Raw genomic sequence first — 26052 nt, forward strand, 5'->3', positions numbered from 1 at the left:
GTATACAAGCCTGAAGGCACACACTCAATGATACAGGAACGGCTTCTTTCTCTCTGCCATCTGATTTCTAAATGGACTGAACCCACAAAGACTACCTCACTACTGTTTTATTGCTGTTTTTTTGCACTACTATTTTACCCTACCAATTATATATTTAATGTAACTCAGTTTTATTGTGCTCTATATTTATTTATCATGTATTTCATTGTACTGCTGCCATAAATTTAACAAATTTCACAACATACACCAGTGATATTAAACCTGGTTCTGATTCTATAATGTGGTGACCAGATCTACACACACTATTCCAGGTGAAGCCTAACAAACGTTTTGTACAACAGTAGCAAGCCATCTGAACTTTGTGCTCAGTACCTCAGCTGATTAAGGCAAGAATGCCATATGCTTTCTTCACCACCCTGTCTATTTGTACTGCCAGTTTCAGACATCAATATACTTACATTATACTGCAAGGTCTGCCTGTTCAACAGCAACCAGAGGGCCCTATCATTCACTGTGCACGTCCTGTCCTTTAAATAACCAAAATGCATCAGCTTACATCCATCTGAGTTAAATTCCGTCTGCCATTCTCCTGTTCACTTTCCACTTGATCCATATCCTCTTGTAACCTCAGACTGGCTTCTTCACTGTCTACTATACCATCAGTTTACTAATTATACCACCTACATTCTCATCCAAATCATTAATATATATGACAAAGAACAAAAGACCTATCACAAAATTCCAATCTGAAAAACAACCCTCCATTGCCTCCAACCACTAAAACAATTTTCTAACAAACTGGCGAGCTAACCCTGGATCCCATGTGTTCTAACCTTCCAGACCAGCCCACCATGTCAAAGACCTTGCTAAAGCACATGCGGACATCTGCAGGTAGTGCATTCCTAATTCCAACATCAAGCTATGTTAATAAGTTTTTCCTCGTGCCACGCATAATTCCTTTCCCTTTATTTTGTCCCTGTGATTATTAGTCTTCTAAGTATCCATCCATGGGAATAGCCTCTCATTTTGGCCAGACTGCTCATCATTTCATACACTCCCATCAAGTCTCCCCTCAATTTTCTCTTCAGTAAAGAAACAAGCCCCAGCCTGTCTAGTGTATCCCTGTAATTATCATTCTCCATTCCAGGAGTCCTTCTGGTAAAACTTTTCTCGACTCTGCCTAATGCTTCCACATCCTTTCTATAAAGTGGTTACTAGGATTGAGCACAATATTGCAGCCAAATCTGGGCAAGGGTTTTTTTTAAAAGCCTTTCTTGCTTTTACAGAGATCTTTCATGCTCTAGGTCTCCATTGAGAAAGTGTACAATGGAGTTCATCTTAATTACCATTTTCTCAAACTGGTCTGCCACTTTAACCTGTGCATACAAAAAATTAAGTCCCTCTACACCTGCACCTATTTTAGACAGTGTTCTTTATTCTGCATCGCCTTTCCCCATTCTTTCTACCAAAATCTTAACACTTCAAATTTCTCTGAGTTAAACATTATATTCTTACTGTTCCACCAACCCTTTTATACCCTGCAGTCTAACTCTATCTTCTTTGTAGTGCACAGTATTGTCAAATGTTGTGTCATGCATAAATTATGGCTAGTATCCCCAAATCCCAGTCATTAATACAACTCAAAAAAGAATGGGCATAGGGAAGTACAGAACAGAAACAAGACCTTTGGCCCATATGGTCCATACTCGACCATTTAAACTGCCTACTCCCATTGGCCTGCATATAGCCTGACTATAGCCCTTCATACACCTACCTCTCATGTATAAACTTCTCTTAAATGTTGAAATCGAGCTTGCATGCACTACTTGTGCCAGCAGCTCATTCCACACACTCTCGACCCTGTGAGTGAAGAAGTTTCCCCTCATGTTCCCCTTAAACTTTTCACCTTTCTGGTTATAGTCCCACCCAACCACAGTGGAAAAAGCTAGCTTGCATTACCTATCTATACCTCTCTCCATTTTGTATACCTGTACAAATCTCCTCTCATTCTTCTATGTTCTAAAGAATAAAGTCCTAACTTATTCAATCTTTCCTTATTACACAGGTCCTCCAGTCCTGGCAACATCATTGTAAATTTTCTCTGTACTCTTTCAACCTTATTTGCATTTTTCCTGTAGGTGGATGACCAAAAATGCACACAATACTCCAAATTAGGCCCCCCCAGCACCTTGTACAACTTCAACATAACATCCCATCTCCTCTACTCAGTACTTTGATTGATGAAGGCCAATATGCCAAAAGCTTTCTTTACAACCCTATCTACCCGTGACACCACTTTCAATGAATTATGGACCTGTATTTCCAGATCCCTTTGTTCTACCACACTCTTCAGTACGCTACTGTGTAAGGCCTACCCTGGCTGGTCCTACTGAAGTGCAACACCTTGCAATTGTCTGCATTAAATTCCATCTGCCATTTATCAGCCCATTGTTCCAGCTGGTCCAGATTCCTCTGCAAGCCATGATAACCTTCCTCATTGTCCACTGACACCACCAATCCTGGTGTCATCTGCAAATCTGCTGATCCAGTTAACCACATTATCATCCAGATCATTGATATAGATGACAAACAACAACAGATCCAGCATTGATCCCTGTGGCATTCCACTAGTCAGAAGTCTCCAGTCAGAGAAGCAACCATCTACTGCCAGCCTCTATCTTCTCCCACAAAGCCAATGTCTAATCCAATGTATTATCTTATCTTGAATGCCAAGTGACTGAACCTTCTTGACCAACTTCCCATGCGGTACCTTGTCAAAGCCTTGCTAAACTCTATGTAGACAACATCCACTGCCTTGCTTTCATTCACTTTCCTGGTAACTTCCTTGAAAAACTCTATGAGATTGGTTAGACATAACTTACCATGCACAAAGCCAAGCTGACTATCCTCAATCGGTCCATGTCTATTGAAATACTTATATATCCGGTCCCTTAGAATACCCTCCAATAACTTTCCTACTACTGTACTGAAGTCAGACTCATCAGCCTATGATTTCCTGGTTTATGTTTAACCCTTTCTTAAATAATGGAACAACATTCAATCGTCTGGTACCTCTCCTGTTGCTAAGGATGATTAAAATATATCTGCTGGGGTTCGGCAGTTTCTGCACTTGCCTCCTGTAGGGTCTGAGGGAACATCTTGTTAGGCCATGGGGATTTATCCACCCTGGTTTACCCCAGGACAGCAAACACCTCCTCTTCTGTAATATGTATAAGGTCCATGAAGTCAATGCAGCTTTGTCTCACGTCTATAGACTCTGAGTCCATCTCCTGAGTACATACAGTTGAAAAAAATTCATTTAAGATCGCCCCCATCTCTTTTGGCTCCACACAAGGATTACCATTCTGGTCTTCCAGAGGACCAATTTTATCCCTTGTAATCCTTTTGCTCCTAATATATCTGTACAACCCCTTAGGATTCTCCTTCACCTTGTCTATTTGGCAACATCATGCCTTCTTTTAGCCCTCCTGATTTCTGTCTTAAGTGGTCTCTTATACTCCATAAGCACCTCGTTTGTTCCTACCTACCTATGTTTGCAATGCGCCTCCTTTTTGTTTCTTAACCAGGGCCTCAATATCTCTTGAAAACCTAGGTTCTCTACACCTGTTGTCTTTACCTTTTGTTCTGACAGACACATACAAGCTTTGTACTTTCAAAAATTCACTTTTGAAGCCCTCCCACTGACTGAGTGCCCCTTTGCCAGAAAACAGCCTGCCCCAATCCATACTTGCCAGATCATTCATGATACCGTCAAAGTTGGCCTTTCTCCAATTTAGAATCTCAACCTGTGGACTAGACCTACTCTTTTTGCATACTTAATTTGAAATTAAAGGCATTGTGATGCAAAGAGAAGAGGAGCTAATCAGGTTTGGGGTGGGGAGGAGGGGTGGAGTGGTGGGGATTAGTCAGTGGAATGCCAAAGCATGAAGGTAAACTATTGATTTAACTACTCCCACTCTGTGTTGGGAAGATTAGATAATATTGAGAATACACAATAATGATTATTTCAGTTGCAATGTAGTTCAAATTCACCAGCAAGACACCATAAATGGTATTGGACATGAAATATTATTTCAAGTAACCCTGACATAGAAAGTCTAGAAAAGTAATTGATTTTCCATTGCATAACTCAGGTGAAATTCATTGTTAAGTCATTGAATTTAACACAGTGCCAACTTCTCAGTAGCAACCAAAATAAAAAATTACTGTATTAATCACACTTTTTTCAGATATAATCACTGCAATCAATAGCTTGTAACTTCCCTTTTTGGTGTTGTGCTGTTGAACCGCCTGTACAGCCTGGCATTCTTGCAATGTGAACTGAAGTGTTGAAGGTGCAGGACGGTAATGGTGTGGTGTATACTGGCAAGATCGAGGCAGCAGTGCCCGGGCACGAGAACGGGGAACCAGCTAATGTTTGGCCATTGCTGGAGTGGACTTGAAGGTGATTTGATGTGGCAGAACCGAAGCTAGGCGAGTGGAGGTGATGCAGCGTCGAGGCAACCGGGCCTGGGCCCAGGGTAGAGACTGAGAAAATATCCAAGGTTTGACCAATTTAAACGCCGGGCCAAATTGGAAAGGTGGGAATTGGCTGAGTGGAGGCTGCAGGGCCCAGGCCCGACAGCATATCAAAGCAGCAGGGCCTGGGGCAAAGAGTGAGGAATGACTGAAGGTCTGGATAATTTAAGCTCCGGGCGAGATTGAAAAGGTCATGATTTTGGGGCCGGAGATGAGGGCCAGTTCAGTTCACTGCTTCGTGAGGTTGACTCATTTCTGTGCTGAAATGAGGCTGTGGTCTATAACTCACGGGCTCCTGGATTGGCTGCAGTGACAACGGGCTTTGTGGCTGTGGACTCACTTGCGCGAACTTCAGTTCTGAATGTTATTTGCTTACTTTAATTGTTTGCATGATTTGTTTTTTCTCCTGCACATTTGGTTGTTTGACAGTCTTCTTTTAATTGGGTTTCTCTGTTTCGTGGCTGCCTGTAAGGAGACAAATCTCAAGCTTGTATACAGTATGCATACTTTGATAATAAATATACTTTGAACTTTGAATGTGTAACAGATAAATGAGAAACGAGGAGTAAGCTACTGCACTGCAACTGAAAAAGATCATGACTTATCTTATCCTGGCCTCACCTCTTTCCTGTCTACTCCACATGCCCCTCAACTTCCTTGTAGATCTAACGTCTGTCAATTGCCATGAATTTACACAATGATTCCCACTTTCACAGCTCTCCGGGTACAGAGTGCCAAAGTGCCTTCTTGCATCTCCACCCGACTCCTTATTTTGGAACCATGTCCTTTGGTTCTAGTTGCCAGCACTAGGGGAAACCACTCTCTCAGTGTCAGTCCACTGCAGAATCTTACTGTATTACATGTAGGTCATGTCTGTCTGCTCATCTATTTCAATTCAACACTCATATCTTGTTGTGACACTTACAGAATTCCATGGACCTTTTGAGTTTTTTATGTGTTTGCTTCTCCAGTATATTTCTAAGTGTAAATAAACTCAGACAGCAGTTGCAGAGCCTCACCTCATATGCTTGGACAGGGTTAAAATTTCAGCCATCATTATATGATGCAAATTCAATACAAAGAGAAGGAAACCTTGATTAAGGCTGTATGTCAACTGTCACTTTAACCCACAACAGAAAAATGAACAGTAATCCATCCCGTTGCAGCACGATCAATCATACACTGCAATTACTGAGTGGTGCTGATAGCGGTGAGCCGACCAGCGTCGCTGCTGTAAAGACCATACCACATTACAAGCAGCCATTTCGCCCTTTGGGTCTGCTGCCCCATTCAATCGTGGCTGATAGAGGGGGGGGGGAGGGGGAGAGGAAAGAGGGTGAGGTGGGGAGGAGGGGTTGGACAGGGAGGGCGAGGGAGGAGGGGAGGAGGGGGTGGAGGGAGAGGGGTAGGGGCAAGGAGAAGGGGAGAGGGGAGAGTGGGGGAAGGGGAGAAAGAATGAGAAAGGGAGAGGGAAGAGGAGGGGGGAGACAGAGGTTTGGGAGAAGAAGATTGGAGAGAGGGGGACGGGAGACATGCTAGAATTGTAAAATACAGTACTGAGCATTATAGCTGCTGGGAATCTGAGAGAAGATAATGCAGGAAATACCCAGCAGATTAAGCAGCGGCTAGAAAATAAAGTGAGAGAGCATCTAGGTAGAAGAATACGTCAAATGTCCAGCATATGCTGTTTTTTTTTTTTGGCTTCGATTACAACAACCACACTAACGGACTGTTGTTGCATTACTGTTAAAGGGAACATCCTGTCTGCGGATTGCAGTCACACTCCCCACCACAGTTCAAAAGAGATTAGAAAATTAAACAAAAATTGCAGATGCAGAAAGCCTGAAGTAAAAGTTGAAAATACTGAAAACAGCCTGCTGTCGTAAAGAGAAGCAGTTAGCATCTCAGATCCCGGACCCTTCATAAATAGAAAGGAAAGGAATGAGTGAGCTGCAATATAAACACAAATCTTCCTGTCTTTACAATAGTCATTCTGCTTCATTTCCCCTTTAACAGCGACAAGAGCAATAGAACGTGTCGAATTGCAACCGATTAATTTAATGACTAAAGCTTCCATTTGTTCGCCTTGTCTGCGAACCAGCATCTCGCTGGTAGATGTGTCTCTATTGCTCATCTAAGGTGGCAAATGAGTCCCAACCATAGAGCGGTTGATGCTTTCCGAATAAAGCTGCTTCACATTTCTGAAGTTGTGATTAGATGGGTAGAGTCACCGATTAAAGTAAAATAATGAAATCATACGCGCACACCGCTCCCAAGCAATCCATCCGCTCCAGGAAAACGACTGAATTTGAACTCTCTGAGTGTGGGTGTGGTAACGCTGACGGAATCTGCACGGAGCTCTCATTACGCTGCCTCTTGTACTAGGAAACACCCTCCTCCGAAGCAGCAGGGTAACAGAGACTGCCTTTAATATTTCACCAGGCGTTTCTGATGCGCTCTGAATTTTCTTGCACATTGCATGGTGGTTTATCCAGTGTTGGCAAGGTCCACATGAGATTTCATTTCTGAATAACTGTTCCGCAAGGTAAGTACAGTGTTGCAATAATGCCTTCGTAACCTCCGTATAAAATCTAGCACAACTATAAACCGTTAATCATTTCAGTATTGCAGTACCATTTTTAACAACAGTACAGAACCGGGTTAATGTTAAGTAGGAAGGTTAATGACTACATCCATAAGTTCTTTTGTAATTTCAGCACGGGAGAGTCGCTTACTATTTATGTTCATTTTAACGACGTACCAAGTGAGTATTTTTTTAAAGGGAAGTCTTTAACAAGACAGTACCTTATCCTGTACGCGTTGAATACAGCAAATCATAATTTTGGCGCTCCGATTGCGAATACCGGCTTCGCTGTACATTTGTGTATAATTGTGAGATACTGAAGCGTCTGGATTTTCAGTGGTCGCTTTAGATTTCTGTTCACAACATCATAACACGCGTAACTTTGCGCTGTGACTTGAGGGTATTTTTTATAAAGACTTAGCACTCACACAGTTCCTGATCTGTTTACATGCATCAGCAGGAATATCGTAAAGTGAAATTAGTAATTGGTAATGAAGTTTACACAGTGGAAACGAAGGCTTCGCACGTGTTAGATACGGCGTAAGCGGAATGATGAATTTATAATACTGCAAGTTGCTGGCACATTGGATCAACGGCCACTTAACGGAGCCGGATTCATATTTCCAAAAAATTAGCGGAGATAAAACAGCTTCAATCTTTTATACCCGTTCATTGCAGGCAACAGTTTGGTCAATTCTAATTTTTAGTCATGGTACCTACAGGGGGTGCGAGAGAGTGCGACGACCACTTTTAGGAACTTGCCATTGCTGCAAAACACAATTCTATATCAAGTTTAGATTCCGGAACAATTGTATATTACGGACGCTGCCATGAGCCAGAACAGATCCTGTATTGCCCATTGAAACCTGGTCCAGCGTGGACCCTCAATTTGTCTGGGACCAGTTCTAGATCAGCATGACACTCCGTTAACTGCTCAAAGTGAACTATAGAAAGTCAAACATTTAATAATCTGACTGATCCATGTGAATATGATTAAGTGTGAGACATAATACTGTTGATTTAAAATCACTTTGTCATAACCGCCATTTATTCTGCAGGACTGGTTCTGTGTTATATCAGGGCTGATTTGTCAGAGATAATGTGACAACCAGTAGTAGAGAGGACTCGAGCCATTAGCACCCACATTGTGCAGAGCGGAATTAAGTGACCAAGCACATTGAAAGCAGGAATTTTTGGAAACCAAGTAAAATCTACATTTTTCTCATCTGTTTGCTGAGATGACAACCTCTAATTCCACTACACAGGGCCTAGTGGAGCACATAATCCTCCGTGGAAAAATCTTCAATTTCCTCAACAAAACCTATTATTAATTTATTTGCCTATAACTTGGAATAGAAATTTCCTGCATAAACAGGCCATACGCTAATTACATCCACTTTTCATGGAGCTGCTGCAATCTTGTTAAGGGCAGGAAGGGGTAATTACAGTGTGGAAAGTTTTCATAGGTAGTTTCCATTATAAATATAGTCAGAATTTATAATGGGAATCTGAAACCAGAGTAGGACATGCTTTGAGATGAGGAATTAGTTGCATTGCATGTCCTGGAACAGTCCTGTAATCTCCAACTCTGCATGCCACATTGAACATTACAGCAATCAACATTTAATAAAACAAAGTATTGAAGAAAGTGGTAGGCTATTTTAAACCCTTAAAGTTATCCTACTATTCAAGGGTGTGGGCAATAGGAGTACATTACAAAAGCAGTGATAATTATACAGTGTATGTTTTATGTTTGGTATTTGCTCTAACATGTGGGCCCTAGTGCACAGACGTGTTAGGTAGCACCAGTAAGGAATTGAGTCCTGATGAAAGGTCTCGGCCCAAAACATCGACTGTACTCTTTTCCATTGATGCTGCCAGACCTGCTGAGTTCCACCAGCATTCTGTGTGTGTTGTACTTGTTAGTGCAGAAAATTGATGCTGGTTTTAATTTTAATTGACTCTTAACTAATTCAAACTGGGAATATGCTGTACTTTACATTTTGAAAATAAACTTTATTCATTACAAAAACATGTGGCGTAAAAGCTCTTTAAATTCTTAGCGTTACTTGGTCAGTACATTCAAGTAGAGTTAATACTCTTTTTTTTGTACATAGCACTCTGTATCCCCTAACACCTCCTTTCCAGTATACTGTAGAAGTGCTTGAATATTTAAGTCTGGCAATCAGCCCTTTGATCCTGTGTGTCTGGTGCCATCTAAGGAAAGTTGAATGCATTAGGCGACCCTCTGGAACATTGCTGTATGTGTTTGTGCATGAATCAATGAGAGAAACCGCAGCAAGGCTTTATCCTGCTCTCTTTTACCATTCAGGCATACATTTACAACAGGAGGGGGGAGGGACAGGATAATGATCAAAAGCACTAACTGTTGCTGATTACCTCCCCCTCCACTTCTAATGGAGATTTCCAGATCAGCATCTGAAAACACTGCAGTCCATTGTTCCAGTGCCTCTGATGCCCTGGAGGTAATTAGCACTCTGCCTATATTAGTGATTAATCAGGATCCAAGTTCCAGACCACTTGCTGCATTCACACACTAAACCACTAAGGGGCACAATTTTCATAACTTGTGATACAAACCAATTACAACCTGTCAACAGATTTAATTTGCTCTGACTTGAGCCGATTTTTAGATATTTTACAATTGCTTTTTGCTGCTTGTGGAGTAGATTCTCACAGTACTCCCTCTGCTGTCCCTTCCCCCAAATCCACTTATTTTATTCCTTGACAGCATGTTTAATGTTCAAGGAAAAGATTTTGATATTTTCCAGAAGTTAGTAGCAAAGCCCTATCAGCTTGTAAAATGGTGATGCATTGCAGCTAAACATATAGACTGTTCCTATTGGCAATAAATCTCTCTGTAGCACCATCAGGAGTATATCAAGTTAATTTTACATTTGGGCGTGTGCAGCAAGAATTAACTTACCTATTTTCTCCACTTACATTATATTCTTTGTGAATTTAGTATTTTCCTGAAGACTGGTCTTTGGCATTTTCATCACCTTACAGTCAAACAAATTTCCTTCTGCTGTAAAGTGTTTTCCCCTTGTATTTGGGGAGCTATATTAATGTAGTCATAGAGTAACACTGTGTGAAAACAGGCCCTTGTCCAACTTGTCCATGCCAAGCAAGATGCCCTTCTGAGCTAATCTCATTTGCCTGCCTGTAGCCCAGGTCCCTGGAAACCTTTCTAATCGATGTACCTGTCCTTGTAGTGACCTGGACTGCTTAATGCCTTGTATATCTCTTAGTATCTTCTCGCTCAAAGATGAGAAAATCTGCAGTTGCTGGAAATCCAAGCAACACACACAAAATGCTGGAGGAACTCAGCAGGCCAGGCAGCATCTATGGAAAAAGAGTAAACTGTCGACATTTCGGGATGAGACCCTTCATGATGAGGGGCTTCAGCCCAGAATGTTCATGGTTACTCTTTTCCGTAGATGCTGCCTGGCCTGCTGAGCTCTTCCAGCATTTTGTGTGTGTTGCCAGTATCTTCCAGCTGTCTGATGCCACCTAAAGAAAATTCTTTGTCTGAGGATGTCAGTTGCTTATAGTGTTAATCTCTCAAAATGTTGTGGGCACAAACTCTGGTCGTAATTATACCTTTTAGACCGGTTTTGCACTGCAGGAGGGGTGAGGGGAGTGTTATATTCATAAATATTCCTTTACTGAGATATGGTGTTCCTAATTGGCACTTTTGAAAAGAAGCAGGAAAGCCTGGAGGAAAATAATTCATGTCGTGTAGGCTTCACTGGCAAAGCCAAAACTTGTCCTTGAAAGTGCTTTCTGAACTCTTGAGACTTTGTGATAAAGGCACCAAATATTCACTTCCTGCTTGTGGCCAAGCACTGAAAACACGAGAAGATATAGGAGTGGAATTAGGCCATTCATTTCAACAAGTCTGCTCTGCTTTTCAATTATGGATGATTTTTAAAAAAATAGATATTTCTCAACCCCATTCCCTTGCCTTCTCCGCTTAGCCCGTAATCCCTTACCAATCAAAACCTATCAGTCTCTGCTTTAAATATGCCCAATGACCTGACCTCTGCAGTCCTACATGGAGACAAACTCCATCGAATCATCGTCCTTTGATTGAAGAAATTCCTCCTCATCTTGGTTCTAAATGGACATTTCTTTACTCTGACTCATGCCCTCAAGACTAATGTACTGATTATATTTCCATGTCCATGTGATACTGTCATGCCCGTTGAGAATAGAAGCAGTTTTATTATTTGATCAAATTGTTCTCTGTGGTGACTTGCTGGGTCCAAGTTTACTTAATAAATCTTGAGTATTTCATTGGCTGGAATAGGTTTTGTGTTGTCTAGAGAATAGAGAAGCGCTTTCTACATGCATATTTATTGTTTGCTTTTTAGCAGGCAAAATTAAACAAAAGGATTATTAGATGAAGAAAACAATGTTTATCTGATCAATCAGTTGGCATCTTGATAGTCATAGTTATGCATGATTCAAGTAGAGAAGTGTATTGTCAAAGTGGTCTGTTGAATATCTGGTATGATTTAGATGCTGAAGAATCTCTTTGCATAAAAAACTGTAAACTTCTATATTGACATTAAAAATTGCTTCCAGTAAATTAGTATCCGATTTGAGTATCCAATTCAGCATTGATTAAAAATTATATGTCAATGATATGGATAACAGAATAGATGGCTTTATAGCCAGGTTTGCAGATGATACAAAGGCAGGTAGAGCAGCAGGTAGTGTTGAAGAAGCAAATGGAGAATGGTCAAACGAATAGTCAAGCACTTTAGGGAAGTGTGTGGTCAAGCACTTTAGTAGAAGGAACAAAAGCATGGACTATTTTCAAACTGGGAGCAAATTCAGATACCAGCCATGTAGAGGGAGTAGACTTGTTGGCCTGAATGGCCTAATTCTGCTCCTATATCTCATGGTCTTATTGTCTAAAATATATTAAAGTTCATGCCTTTCTTAAGGTTACATGAAAAGTTCTGCTCAATGATGACTGTGTGGAGTTGAAGTATTTGCACGCATTTCTACTGTTTATAACAGCTCAATGCACTGAAATGCTTGGATCTCTGAGGACGATAAATTGATCAGATTTTTTCATCTATTTAGGGTACTGTATGTTTATGGAATGGAAAGTGAAGCTGAGGCCATAGTCTTATTAGGTGGCAGTGCAGAGTCAAGGGCCAAATGACCTATTGCTGGTCCTATTCGTTGTCTTATAGTGAGAGACTTATCAGTGGGGGTGAGATTGCTGTGAATGGATCTGTGACCTTTCTGTTATTTGTTGTTCTTGGGGTCTTGCAGCAATGATCTGGGCGAAATAATTGATGGTATTATGGCCAAGGTTACACCTATCTCCAAGGCAGGTGGAGAAGTGTGGCATTGCAGATGCACGCAATCTACAGAAAGACTTCAACAGTTTGGAAAGTGGGCAAAGAAGTGGCAGATGGAATACAGCATGGAGAAGTGTGGGGTTATGTACTTTATGAGGAAAGGTACAGACTATTTTCTAAATGGAGAGAAAATTAAGAAATCGGACGTGCAAAGCGACTTGGGAGTCCTAGTTTGCAATCCCCTTATCCCCTTAAAGTGAACTTGCAGGTTGAGTTAGTAGTAAGGAAGGCAAATGTAATGTCAGCATTCATTTTGAGCGGATTAGAATTGTAGTCTAGGTCTAGACAAGTGGTCCCCAACCTCCGGGCTGCGGACCAATACATTGCCGCAAAGAATGCAGCGGTAGCTGGAATGCTCCCAGCACATCTTTAAGAAAAAAGCCAAAATAAACAAGCTAATTAATTAGGTGCTGCCCGGCACACAATTAATTAGCTTGTTTATTTTGGCTTTTTTCTTAAAGATGTGCTGGGTGCGTTCCGGCTACCGCTGCACCGCTGCATTCTTCGTGGCCCGGTATTGGTCAGGGATCACTGGACTAGACTGTACACTGTTGGTTCGACAGCATTTGAAATACTTTGAGCAATTTTTGGCTCAGTACAGATGGAAAAATGTGCTGGCTCTAGAGAAAGTTCAGAAGAATGATCCCAGGAATGAAAGGCTTAATGTATGAAGAATATTTGATGGGGTTGGGCCTGCACTCAATGCATTTCATACGGATAAGGATGAGGAAGAAGGATATCTTAACCTACAGAATAATTGAAAGGCCTAGATAGAGTGGATATGGAGAGTATGTTTTCATTAGAAGGAAAGTATAGGATCTGAGGACAGTGCCTCAGAATAAAGGGACATCTGTTTAGAACTGAAATGAAAATGATTTCTTTAATTAGATTGTGGCGAATCTGTGAAATTCTTTGCCACACAGAGCTGTGAAGGCCAATTGGCAGAGATTGATAGGTTTTTGATTGGCAAAGGGGTTAAGGGTTGCAGGGTGAACATGGGAGAATGGAGTTGAGGATTAAAAAGAAATCAGCTATGATTGAGTGGCAGAGCAGATGTGTTGGGCTGAATGAATTGGGATCAGATGTGTTATCACAGACTTGAATGGTATGATTTTTAAAAAAATTTTGTGGCAGCAGTGCAGTGCAATAATGTAGACAGCATGTTACTGAACCTACAAGGGAACGTTTAACCTTAGATCTGATCCTGTGCAATGAGACAGGTAAAATTAGTGATCTTGTGGTTAGGGATCCTCGTGGAACGAGTGATCACAGTATGATTGAGAGTTTCTCATACAAATGGAGGGTGCAATAGTTCAATCTAAAACCAGTGTATTATGCCTAAACAATGGAGACGACAGTGGGATGAGGGAGGATTTGGCTAGTGTAGGCTGGGAACACAGGCTATATGGTGGGACAGTTGAGGAACAGTGGAAGACTTTCAAAGAGATTTTTCATGGTGCTCAACAAAAGCATATTCCAGTTAAAAGCAAGGACAGTAAGGGTGGGGAGAGCCAGCCTTGGATAACGAAGGAAATAAAAGAAGGCATCAAACTAAAAGCTCGTGTATACAAGGTTGCCAGGAGTAGTGGGAAACTGGAAGACTGGGAAAACTTTAAAAAGCAACAAAGTACCACTAAGCGAGCAATAAAGAAAAGGAAGCTGGATTATGAAAATAAACTAGCACAAAATATAAAAATAGATAGTAAAAGTTTTTATAATTACATAAGGCGGAAAAGAGTGGCTAGGGTGAACATAGGTCCCTTAGAGGACGCGAAGGGGGAATTGATATTGGGTAATGAGGAATGGCTGAGGCTTTGAATGACTATTTTGTGTCGGTCTTCATGGCGGAGGACACATCTAACATGCCAAAGAGAGATGTTATGGATGTGATGGGAGGTGAGGCCCTCAATACAATAGCTATAACTAAAGAGGTAGTGCTGAGCAAACTTGTGGGCCTGAAGATAGGTAAGTCCCCTGGTCCTGATGGAATGCATCCCAGGGTAGTAAAAGAAATGACAGAAGTTATAGTAGTCTTTGGTGATGATCTACCAAAATTCTCTGGACTTTTGGCAAGTCCCAGCGGATTGGAAGACGACAAATGTCACACCACTGCAAAAAAACGATATAGGCACAAGGCAGGTAACTATAGGCCAGTTAATTTAACATCTGTTGTTGGGAAAATGCTTGAAGCTATCATTAAAGAAGAAATAGTGAGGCATCTGGAAAGAAATGCCATCAGGCGGACGCAGCATGGATTCAGCAAAGGCGGGTCCTGTTTGACAAACTTACTGGAGTTCTTTGAGGATATAATGAGCAGAGTGGGTAGAGGGGAACAGATGGACATTGTTTACTTGGATTTCCAGAAGGCTTTCGATAAGGTGCCACATAAAATACTTATCCATAAGATAAGGCTGCATAGAGATGGGGGCAATGTATTAGCACGAATAGAGGATTGCTTATCTAATAGAAAGCAGAGAGTTGGGATACATGGGTGTTACTCTGGTTGGCAATCAGTGGTGAGCGGTGTGCTGCGGGGTTCAGTGCTGGGCGCGCAACTGTTCACGATAGTGTATCTAAGTTTGCTGACAATACTAAATTGAGTGGAAAAGCAAATTGTGCAGAAGATACGGGAAGCCTGCAGTAGATAGATTAAGTGAATGGGCAGGGGTCTGGCAGATGGAGTACAATGTTGCTAAATGCAAGGTCATCCACTTTGGAAGGAAAAATGAAAGAGCAGATTATTATTTAAATTGAAGCATGCTGCTGTGCAGAGGGACTTGGGAGTGCTTGTGCATAAATCCCAAAAGGTTGGTTTGCAGCTGCGGCAGGCTTTCAAGAAGGCAAATGGAATGTTGGCCTTCATTGCTCGAGGAATTGAATTTAAGAGCAAGGAGGTAATATGCCCCTGTACAGGGCCCTAGTGAGGCCGTATCAGTACTGTGAGCAGTTCTGGTCTCCTTACTTGAGGAAGGATATACTGGTTTTGGAGGCGATGCAGAGGAGGTTCACCAGGTTGATTCCAGAGACAAAAGGTTTAAACTATGAGGAGAGATTGAGTCTCCTGGGACTGTACTCGCTAGAATTCAGAAGAATGAGAAGAGATCTTATCGAAGCATACAAAATTATGAAAGGGATAGATAAAATAGAGGCAGGAAAGTTGTTTCCACTGGTAGGTAAGACTAGAACTAGGGGACAAGGCCTTAAGATTTGGAGGAGTAGATTTAGGACAGAGATGAGGAGGAACTGCTTTTCCCAGAGCGTGGTGAATCTGTGGAATTCTCTGTCCATTGAAGCAGTGGAAGCTACCTCAGCAAATATATTTAAGACAAGGTTGGATAGATTTTTGCAAAGGTTATGGGGAAAAGGCAGGTAGGTGGAGGCGAGTCCATGGCCAGATCAGCCATGATTTTATTGAATGGCAGAGCAGGCTCAATGGGCCAGACGGCCTACCCCTGCTCCTATTTCTTATGTTCTTAAACATTACTATAAATTCCAAAATAAATAGTAAAAAAAAGAGTAATGAAGCAGAATTCATGGACCGTTCAGAAATCTGATGAGTAGAGAGGAGGAAACTGTTTCTAAATCATTGAATGTAGATCTTCAGACTCCTGTACCTGCTCCCCAAAGGTAGTAATGACAAGGTGGCATGTCCTGGATGGTGAGGGTCCTTAGTGATGGATGATACTGCCTTGAGGAACTGCCTCTTGAAGATGCTCTCCAGGGTGGGGAGGGTTGTGTCCATGATGGAAATGGCTAAGTCTACAACACTCTACAGTCTTGTGATCCTGTGCTTCAGAGCATCCATACAAGGCTGTCACGCAACCAGTCACTGTATGATTGTACATCTATAAAAATTTGTATCAGTCTTTGGTGGCATACCAAATCTCCTCAAACTCTTAACAAAGCCGAGCCAATGGTGTGCCTTTGTGATTGCATCAATGTGCTAGCCCCGAGATAGCTGTCCCGAGATGTTGATGCCCAGGAACTTGAAACTGTCACTCTTTCCATCGCTTATCTCTCAATGAGGACTGGTGTGTATTCTCCTGACTTCATTTTCCTGAAATACATAATCAATTCTTGGACTAATGGCCTACATTTGCTGTTATATCTTATGGTTCTCTCACATTCAATGTTCGAAGTAAATTTATTATCAAAGTACATATATTTCACCATAAACAACCCTGAGATTAATTTTCTTGCAGGCAAACTCAAAAAATCCAATAACCAAAGTAGGATCAATGAGAGACCGCACCAACAGGATGGACAACCAGAGTGCAAAAGACAACAAGCTGCAAATATAAAAAGAAAGTAAAAAACAATGATAATATTAAATAAACAAGCAATAAGTAATGAAAAAATGAGGTGAGGAGTTCTTGAAAGTGAGTCACGGGTTGAGGGAACAGTTCCCTGATTTAGTGGACCTGGTGGTGCGGTCCTGAGGCTTCTGTCCCTTCTTCCTGCTGCCAGCAGTGAGAAGCAAGCATGACCTAAGTGTTGGGGGTACTCGACGATGGATATTGCTTTCCTGCGACAACACTCTGTGCAGATGTGCTCAGTGGTGGGGTGGGCTTTACCCATGATGGACTGGGCCGTATCCGCTAGGTTTTTGCAGGATTTTCCATTCAAGGGTATTGGTGGTTCCATACCAGGCTATGCTGCAGCCAGTCAATATACTCTCCACCGCACATCCATAGAAGTTTGTCAAAGTTTTAGATGTCATGCCAAATCTTTGCAAACTTCAAAGGAAGCAGAGGCACCGCTGAGCTTTCTTCTTAATTGCACTTATGTGCTAGGCCCAGGGCAAGTCCTCCGAAATAATAGCACTGAGGAATTTAAAGTTGCTGACCCTCTCCACCTCTGATCCTCCAATGAGGACTGGCTCATGGTTCTTTGATTTTCTTCTCTTGAAGTCAATAATCAGCTCCCTGGTCTGACTGACATTGAGTAAGAGGTTGTTGTTGTTGTGGCACCACTCAGCCAGGTTTTCAATCTCCCTCCTATATGCTGATTTGTCACCACGTTTGATTTGCCCTACGACAATGGTGTCCTCAGCAAACTTAAATTGGAGCTCTGCTTCACCATACAGTCATCAGTGTAAAGCAAATGGAACTGAAGGCTAAGCACATAGCCTTGTGGTGAACCTATGCTGATGGAGATTGTGAAGGAGATGTTGATACCAGTCCGAAATGATTGGGGTCTGCCAGTGAGGAAATCAAGGAGGTATTGACACTAAAGTCTTGAAGCTTATTGATTAGTTTTGAGGGGATGATAGTGCTGAATGCCAAGTAGCGGTCGATAAAGAGCGTCCTGATGTGTGCATCTTTGCTGTCTAGATGTTCAACAGTTGAGTGAAGACCTAATGGAATGGCATCTGCTGTGGACCTGTTGTGCTGGGAGGGAAATTGGAGTAGATCCGAGTCACTTCTGAGGGAGCACTTGATATGTTTCATCACAAACCTCTCAAAGCACTTCATCACTGTGGATGCAGGTGCTACTGGATGATAGTGTTTGAGGCAGGTTGTCACATTTATCTTAGGCACTGGAATATTTGAAGCCTGCTTGAAGCAGCTGGGTACGTCAGACTAACAAAGTGAGAGGTTAAAGTTAATGAGTACCTCTTTAGTACTCGGTCAGGTACCCCATCTGGGCCAGATGCTTTCCATGGGTTCACCCTCCTGAAGGATGCTCTCAGATCAGCAGGGGACTGCGGGACATGCTAATAATTCATGCATGACTAAGTCTATTACCTTAAACCTGTTCCCTATTTTTGTTATATCATGGTTGATCTATATTTCAGTTTTGCTTAGCTACTTTTGCCTAATTAAAAAATTATCAATCTCAGTCTTGGAAAGTCTTCCAAAGAGACTTCCAGAAGTCCTTCCTGATTCCTTCCTGACAAATGTGCCTTAAAACCACCCAACTGGAGCCAACTTTGCCACTGGAGAGATTTTGTTCTGAAACTAGGGACCTAACTCGTGCCTAAATTTATGGCACTATCTCGGTCATTTAAAATGCTTGCATTGAGTTTACATTTGTAAATTCTGTCACAGCTCACCTGTTGGAGGATCTCAGCTGGCCAGGCATCATCTATGGAAGAGAGTAAACAGTTGACGTTTTGGGCCAAGTCAGTCCTTTTCCATAGATGCTGCCTGGCTTGCTGAGTTCCTCCAGTATCTGCAGATTTTCTCTTGTGCTACAACTTACCTGCTCCTTTTTTTTTGTTTACCCCAATTTGATTCATTGCCAATAAGGTAAGAGTTAATGAGTCACATATAGGCAACATCAGGGAAGGACAGATGGTTCTTCTCGTTGAACAAAATAGGTTTTTATTACAATCCAATGTTTTCATTATCATATTACTGAAATGGTTTTAAATACCAAATTAAGTTAATAGCTGAGATAGAAATTTTCTAACTGCCATGGTGGAAAATCTGTTTCTGGATCAATGGTCTGGCTACCAGATCAGTAATTCAAGCACTATGCTACTGTATCCCTCTGTACTCAAGGATTGTGGAAATTTATTGTGTGTACACAGACTCTGCAAATGCTAGAAACCCAGAGCCACAAAGACAAATTCCTGGAGGAACTTAGCAGGTCAAGCAGCATCTATTGAGTGAATAAACAGTCAACATTTTGGGCTGACTCCCTTGTAATTGAGAGCCTTGCTGTTTCGGAAGGTAGTCACATATAGGCCAGACGAAAGGAAAACAAACAGGTCTCCTTACCCAAAGTACAATAGTGAGCCAGTTAGGTTTTGTGTCACTATTCAGTAGACTGGCTTTTTATACCAGATTTATTAACCTGAATTTAAATCCACAGCTGCTGTGGTGGGATTTGAACTTTGGTATGTGAATCATTCCACCAGACTGAGTATTGCTAAATGAGTAAGCGAGCTACTATGTGACCAAGTCTCAAAATATGAAATTAAAACCAAAGTAATGTTCTTATTATTCTGAAGAAAATTATCTGATTATCAATTGACACAATTAATTTCTAAATGCAGGAAGGATGTTTTCCTTGAGCAAAAAGCTTAGAGAAATGCAGTGCAGTTTGAGAGTAAAAGTCAAACTTTAAGACTGTGGTTGGTATTCATTCTCTGCATGAAAAAGGCACACATTTGGAATTCCTCAGCTCTATTGATAAAGGAAGCTTACTCATTATGTTCATTCAAAACTAAGACTGATAAGGGAAACCAGGGTTTGGAGGTGTTGCTAGGACAAAGCACTGAGATCTTGATGAATGTTGAGGAATAATTTTGACAAATGGTGAAGAAGTCTCTTGAGAGCCTTACGGTCTCTTCCTGTTTCTATTTATTTTAACAAAACTAATAAAAACAGAAAATACTCAACTGCTGAGACATAATTTGTGGGGTGAAAAACAGTCTGTTTCAGAGCGATGATCTTTCATCTGGATGGTGAAATATTAGGCACCAGGAATGTTTCAAGTTGCTGATTAGAGAGAGGGGCAGAGAAAACAAAGGGAATGTAAGCGATCAGGTAGAGAGGAGAAAATGAATGGCGCACATTGGTGTTTGGCGGAGGGAGGATGATGAAGGTGTATTAATACTGATTTGCAAGTTTCATTTGAGCAGGGTACTGGGCATTGTGAAATCTCTATTAGGATTGACGAGGGTCGGGAGACTTCACAACAGAAGTGTGATCTGTGTTAATCTGTGCAACTTTGTCTACTTGACCCTTTTTGGAACCCCTTGCAGGGTTGTATATCCCTGTTTTCAGGGACATCGGATTTTCTTGCCCCCGCTACAGGCTGACTTGCTCTGCTCCCCCAGCCAACTCTCCCAAACTGCAGCCACTTGATGCACCGCTGCCAGTCAGAAGCCAGCCCTTCCAGGGAAAGGGCTCATCATGGATGCGGGAAGCCGTCTAGCTGGAAGCACTGGAGCTAGCTATAAAACTGTGAACAATGGCTGGCAATGGATTGATTAAAATTCTCAAGTGTCCAATTCTGAGGTGAGATCTATTGAACCACAGCTGCAGAGAATTTTCCCTCCTGTTCTCATGAATGAACATCAGGATTGTTTGCACTTTGGATTTTTTATTTTGACTTTAAACTTCTATTCATTTAACACCAGCTGTGTGGTGAAAAAACGCCTCTTTTATCTCAGACGGTTGAGGAAGTTTGGTTTGGGCCCCCAAATCCTAAGAAGTTTCTACAGGGATACAATTGAGAGCATCCTGACTGGCTGCATCACTGCCTGGTATGGGAACTGTACCTCCCTTAATCGCAGGACTGTGCAGAGAGTGGTGCGGACAGCCCAGCGCATCTGTAGTAGTGAACTTCCCATGATTCAGGATATTTACAAGGACAGGTGTGTAAAAAGGATCATTGGGGACCCAAGCCATCCCAACCACGATCTATTCCAGTTGCTACCATCTGGGAAGTGGTACTGCAGCATAAAAGCCAGGACTAACAGGTTCCGGGACAGCTTCTTCCACCAGGCTGTCAAACTGATGAACTCACACTGACTTGAGTATACTCTATATTACATTGACTGTTCTATTTATTATAAATTACTATGATTGCATATTGCACATTTAGATGAGATGTAACGTAATGATTTTTACTCCTCATGTATGTGAAGGATGTAAGAAATAGATTCAATTCTATTCAACCTGCAGCCAGATTGAGATCTTGACAGAAGTTGCTGTTAAATTAGCTGTGAATGGACATCTTCCTTCTAGCTACTCAAAGGGACCTTGGGTTAAATTTAAATATGGTATTGACATTCATGCATATTCTGAATGCTTTTCAACACAGGCGGCATTCCATTTTAGAACATAGAATAGTACAGCACAGTACAGGCCCTTCGGCCCACAATGTTGTGCCGACCCTCAAACCCTCCCTGCCATTTAACCCCCCACCTTAAGTTCCTCCATATACCTGTCTAGTAGTCTCTCAAATTTCACTAGTGTATCTGCCTCCACCACTGACTCAGGCAGTGCATTCCACGCACCAACCACTCTCTGAGTAAAAAATCTTCCTCTACTATACCCCTTGAACTTCCCACCCCTTACCTTAAAGCCATGTCCTCTTGTACTGAGCAGTGGTGCCCTGGGGAAGAGGCACTGGCTATCCACTCTGTCTATTCCTCTTATTATCTTGTATACCTCTATCATGTCTCCTGTCATCCTCCTTCTGTCCACAGAGTAAAGCCCTAGCTCCCTTAATCTCTGATCATAATGCATACTCTCTAAACCAGGCAGCATCCCGGTAAATCTCCTCTGTACTCTTTCCAATGCTTCCACATCCTTCCTATAGTGAGGTGACCAGAACTGGTCTCAATACTCCAAGTGTGGCCTAACCAGAGTTTTATAGAGCTGCATCATTACCTCGCAACTCTTACACTCTGTCCCTCGACTTATGAAAGCTAACACTCCATAAGCTTTCTTAACTACCCTATCTAACTGTGAGGCAACTTGCAGGGATCTATGGACATGTACCCCCAGATCCCTCTGCTTCTCCACACGACAATGTATCCTGCCATTTACTTTGTACTCTGCCTTGGAGTTTGTCCTTCCAAAGTGTACCACCTCACACTTCTCCGGGCTGAACTCCATCTGCCACTTCTCAGTCCACTTCTGCATCCTATCAATGTCTCTCTGCAATCTTTGACAATCCTCTACACTATCTACAACACCACCCACCTTTGTGTCGTCTGCAAACTTGCCAACCCACCCTTCTACCCCCACATCCATTTTGTGTAACCTTCTCTCATCATTTAATGGACTGTGTTTGTTGGATAATGGAACTGTACCAGAAATTCAGAGCAACATACCAGCACCTGCAGAGGTTCTCATGTTTGTGTACCAGAAGTTCTGCACCAAGTAGGGTTGCTGTAAAACCGAAGGAGATGCAAGAGAAATGCATATGCCACCTTAGTAGGTGATTTTTTTTCCTTAATTTTGTTTTGTGAGTTTTGTATTTGTTTAACAATGGTTTATACTGAAGAGACTGACACAAGGCTGATTTAAGTATATTTATTTATATGGGATCTCTGTGTTAGGAAATTTGGATGTGCTGCTCTTGTGTTCAACAGTTTCTCCCATAGCCTATTGGTTTTGTTAATTCAGCGATATTCAAATTATTGCTGCAAGGGCTTGTTTTAGACCCTAAAACAAGCCACAGTAAAATCTCCCACTCTAATATGATATTTTTTCATTATTATAATTGAGTAGGTTTAGCTTCCTTTTGAGTGAAGGTTTAAATAAGTACAGCTCTGAATTGTCATTCTCTGCTGAGCTGATGTTGCCATGACAATGGTAGTGACTCATGGGCACTTCCTGGCATCCTGGTTGTGTTAGCCATTCACAGCCGATATGGCCTTTTGGAACTTTCGATGCAGAGTGGTCGTCAGCTGGGTCAAGTAGGTAAAACATATACCAGAGTATGTTAGTGCACTCACTGCATCTCTCTTCCCCCCACTGCTGTCATTTTCTTTGGAGCTGCCTTTATCATACATTAACTCCCGAAATGCAGCAGTAGTAATATCTATAATCAAATTTGAGAAATGTGTCTTGAACTAAACCACCACCCCTCATCACCCTTTGCTGCGGACAATGTACTACCTCAGCAGCAGGCCATACATTGATGTTGTTGTAAATCTCTAATCCAGTCTGACGCAGCAAAGGGACCATGAATTTTTAGCATTACGCAATAATACCCAAGGCAGTGTTCACAGGGAGCACTTATTGCCACTGACTTTGGCAGGAGCTGAGTGCTGTGTCTGTTTTGGCACAAGCCCACTCGACTTCTTTGGTTGGCTGCGTGTTTTATTTTCTACAGTACTTAATTAGATTTGACAATGAGGTGAGAATTAATGAAAATATTGGGTGCTGTTGATTAGGGGAAGGATGCAGAATTTGGTTCAGCATATCAGTCAATAAAATACATTGTAACTACTCCATGTAATGTGTCATTTAGCTGTTAATTACTTATGCCTGCTTAGAGAGGAGGGTTGAGTTCTACAGAAAAGAAGTACTTTCAAATGTTGTGCCAATGTTAACAGGGGCTTAATAGTGAAAGCGAATCATGTCAGCATTTACTTTCAAACATGTAAAATATTAACTGACAATGGGAGAAGGTAAATAGAAGAGGAAGTGTTTTTTTTTGAGTGGACAAATGAGGGTACAGCATTGAACTGGGACATTAGGCTCAACTCGTGTGAGCTAGTCACTTTTTTGTTCCACGTGTCGTCTGAGTTTATCCCACTCACTTAATTTTCTGCATTCTTTTCAGTTCTGACTTGTTAAGAAGCAAGTTCATTATACTTTATTTTAATATAGTCTTTTCAAACAACTAAACCTATCCCCGCCATAAACTTAAATTCCATTTTCTCTAACCTGCGGATCATTATGTTGGAGTTTTTATCCCAATTTAAGAACATATCTCTCCACCTTTAGGGTGGGTGTTGTACTGTTAAAAGAGATGACTTCTGGATAGGATAATAAACCAATGATCTATGTGCTCATTCATCTTGGTTTAGGAGATTTGGTGACGTGAGAACTGATTGGATGTGTGAGCTGATATTTCTCTCCTGAGGGATGAACTGCATAGATGTCATTATTAATCCCTCCTGAAGTCTGTGAGAGCACATGCTCCATAGATCCTACTTCCTCTCGTAGGAGCTTAACTGGGCGCCTCTAGTTTGCACAGTTTTACACATCACATGAGCCTGTCACTACACAGATTTTCCTGTTCTATGGAGATGAGGGTATGAATAATTAAACTCAGCTGAAAGCACTTTGAATCCAATGACCTGTTATTATCAAACAGTGATATGTATGACAGGCTTTGTGGGTTGGGGTTGGGGCATGAGGATCTCCAACCACCTCCCAAAATGATTAAAGACGTGTGTATTCAACATGCTCTTAGAAAAGTTTACATTCCTGTATCACATTCTGCTGCCTCATTCTTGGTTGATTGTTCCCACTTGTACAATACACTTCAAGGTTCTCAGAACAATATAAACACCCATATCAAGCCATGTTAGAAATGGATGACTCATTTGCCAGTATCTATGCAAATTATTCAAACCACCTAGCATGGATGAAATGTTCTGTAAATCCACTTTACAGCTGAGTTACGTTTTAACATTAGTAATCAGGACATCCTCTCTGTTTTGCTTTTCTACATTATTTAGTCTTTCACTAATCTATTTTTTTTGCAGCGTTTCTCTCTGAGCATGATCTCATTGAAATACATAACAAGAAAGACTTATTTGTGTAGGAAGCATACCATTGAACGTTGCTCCTTTATTCGCTTAGATGGCAGCCTGACTAGGATTTTGGAGAAGATGCTGATTGTCTCTGAAATAAGGCAGGTAAACATGAATGAGATTTCCAGGGGACTAAGTGAATCCCCCCCCTCCCCCTGACAAGAGTATAACCTTCATGATATATTGAAAGCATTTGTTGAGTTAATCCTCTGGAAGCTCCTGAGTACTGTTAGTAATGGACCAGTTAATTCTGTTCATTGGCATTATTCTATTGGGAGGAGCTTGTAGAGTCTGGATCATTTACATACGCAATGCTGCTCATGTGTTTTCAGTTGCTATTGATAAATTGTACTTTTGACATTTTGAAATGCCACAGAAAGGAGATTGTTTTCCACCCCCTTGAACCATCTGAATTTCTCTCGGTAATGGGGCCCCTACAACAATTTCAGAAAACAGCCTCCAGGAGCCTGAGCCAACAATGATGAAGGAACAATGGCGTGTGCCCAAGCCAAGGCAGACTGATGTAACTTGGAGTTGATGTTGTGGAGACCATGGGGAATATTTCTGCACTGAAGTTGTAATACAAATACATCTGGTTGCACATACTCATCGGAGAAGAGAAGGTGACTGAGAAAAGTATGAAAGAGAATTCACATTTTGGAATATTGCCAATATAGGAATTATTGAAGTATGGTCACTGTTATTTTGCAGGGAAAAATCAGACATTTGGATTTTGCACTGGAAGGTCCAATAAATAGCAATGAGTAAATAACCGATCTATCTTTACTGAATTACCAGGGAATCGCTGTTGACAAGGGAACCGACTTTCTTTTCCTCGTTTTGGCACATCTGGAGGGGTGCAGCTAAAACCTTGTGCTGATTGTCCTCCTTTGAATATTAACACTTCTGACAATTCAGCTTTCCTTTTGTTCTTGTGTTATTCTTGCCCTCGCCCCCTGCTGTGGATTGTACCCATAGTGCTCTGGGTCCAGTCCATTGTTAAGTCTAATACATTAAATTATCTTTGGTATGGATGACAGTTTTTTAAAGAATCTCAGAAAGGTGTAACAGTGGTAGTCTCACTAACAGTTGAATCCTGGGGAGTTGTTGAACCTGAGCATACTGCTCTCAGCAGCATGCTTTAACATTTCCTTGTGAGAGGAGAGAATCATTAACAGATGTCAGGCCACAAGATGAGCTCTTCATTTAAAAAGAATAAGAAAACCATTAAAACAGATTAAGATGCTTAGAATTTCTGGCCAGAAGTTAATTATCTTTTTATTTCTAAGAAA

At 41.5% G+C, this 26052-nt stretch overlaps 1 protein-coding gene across 6 annotated transcripts in view; it reads left to right on the forward strand.

Annotated features, from left to right (window-relative positions):
* The first annotated feature begins 6910 nt into the window (after positions 1-6910).
* The window catches only part of LOC140196701 (chondroitin sulfate N-acetylgalactosaminyltransferase 1-like), a 197328-nt gene continuing 178186 nt past the window's right edge, over positions 6911-26052 (forward strand). For 4 of the 6 annotated variants that reach the window (XR_011885779.1, XM_072256344.1, XM_072256341.1 and 1 more), the window contains exon 1: positions 6911-7084. The gene's annotated coding sequence lies outside the window, so the exon portion shown is untranslated. Of the gene's footprint in view, positions 7085-7190; positions 7304-26052 lie in introns of those variants that run through there. The other 2 variants (XM_072256343.1, XM_072256345.1) reach the window with 1 other exon arrangement.

The sequence above is a fragment of the Mobula birostris genome, chromosome 4 (genome assembly GCF_030028105.1).
Source record: "Mobula birostris isolate sMobBir1 chromosome 4, sMobBir1.hap1, whole genome shotgun sequence".
In the NCBI taxonomy this organism is placed as follows: domain Eukaryota; kingdom Metazoa; phylum Chordata; class Chondrichthyes; order Myliobatiformes; family Myliobatidae; genus Mobula; species Mobula birostris.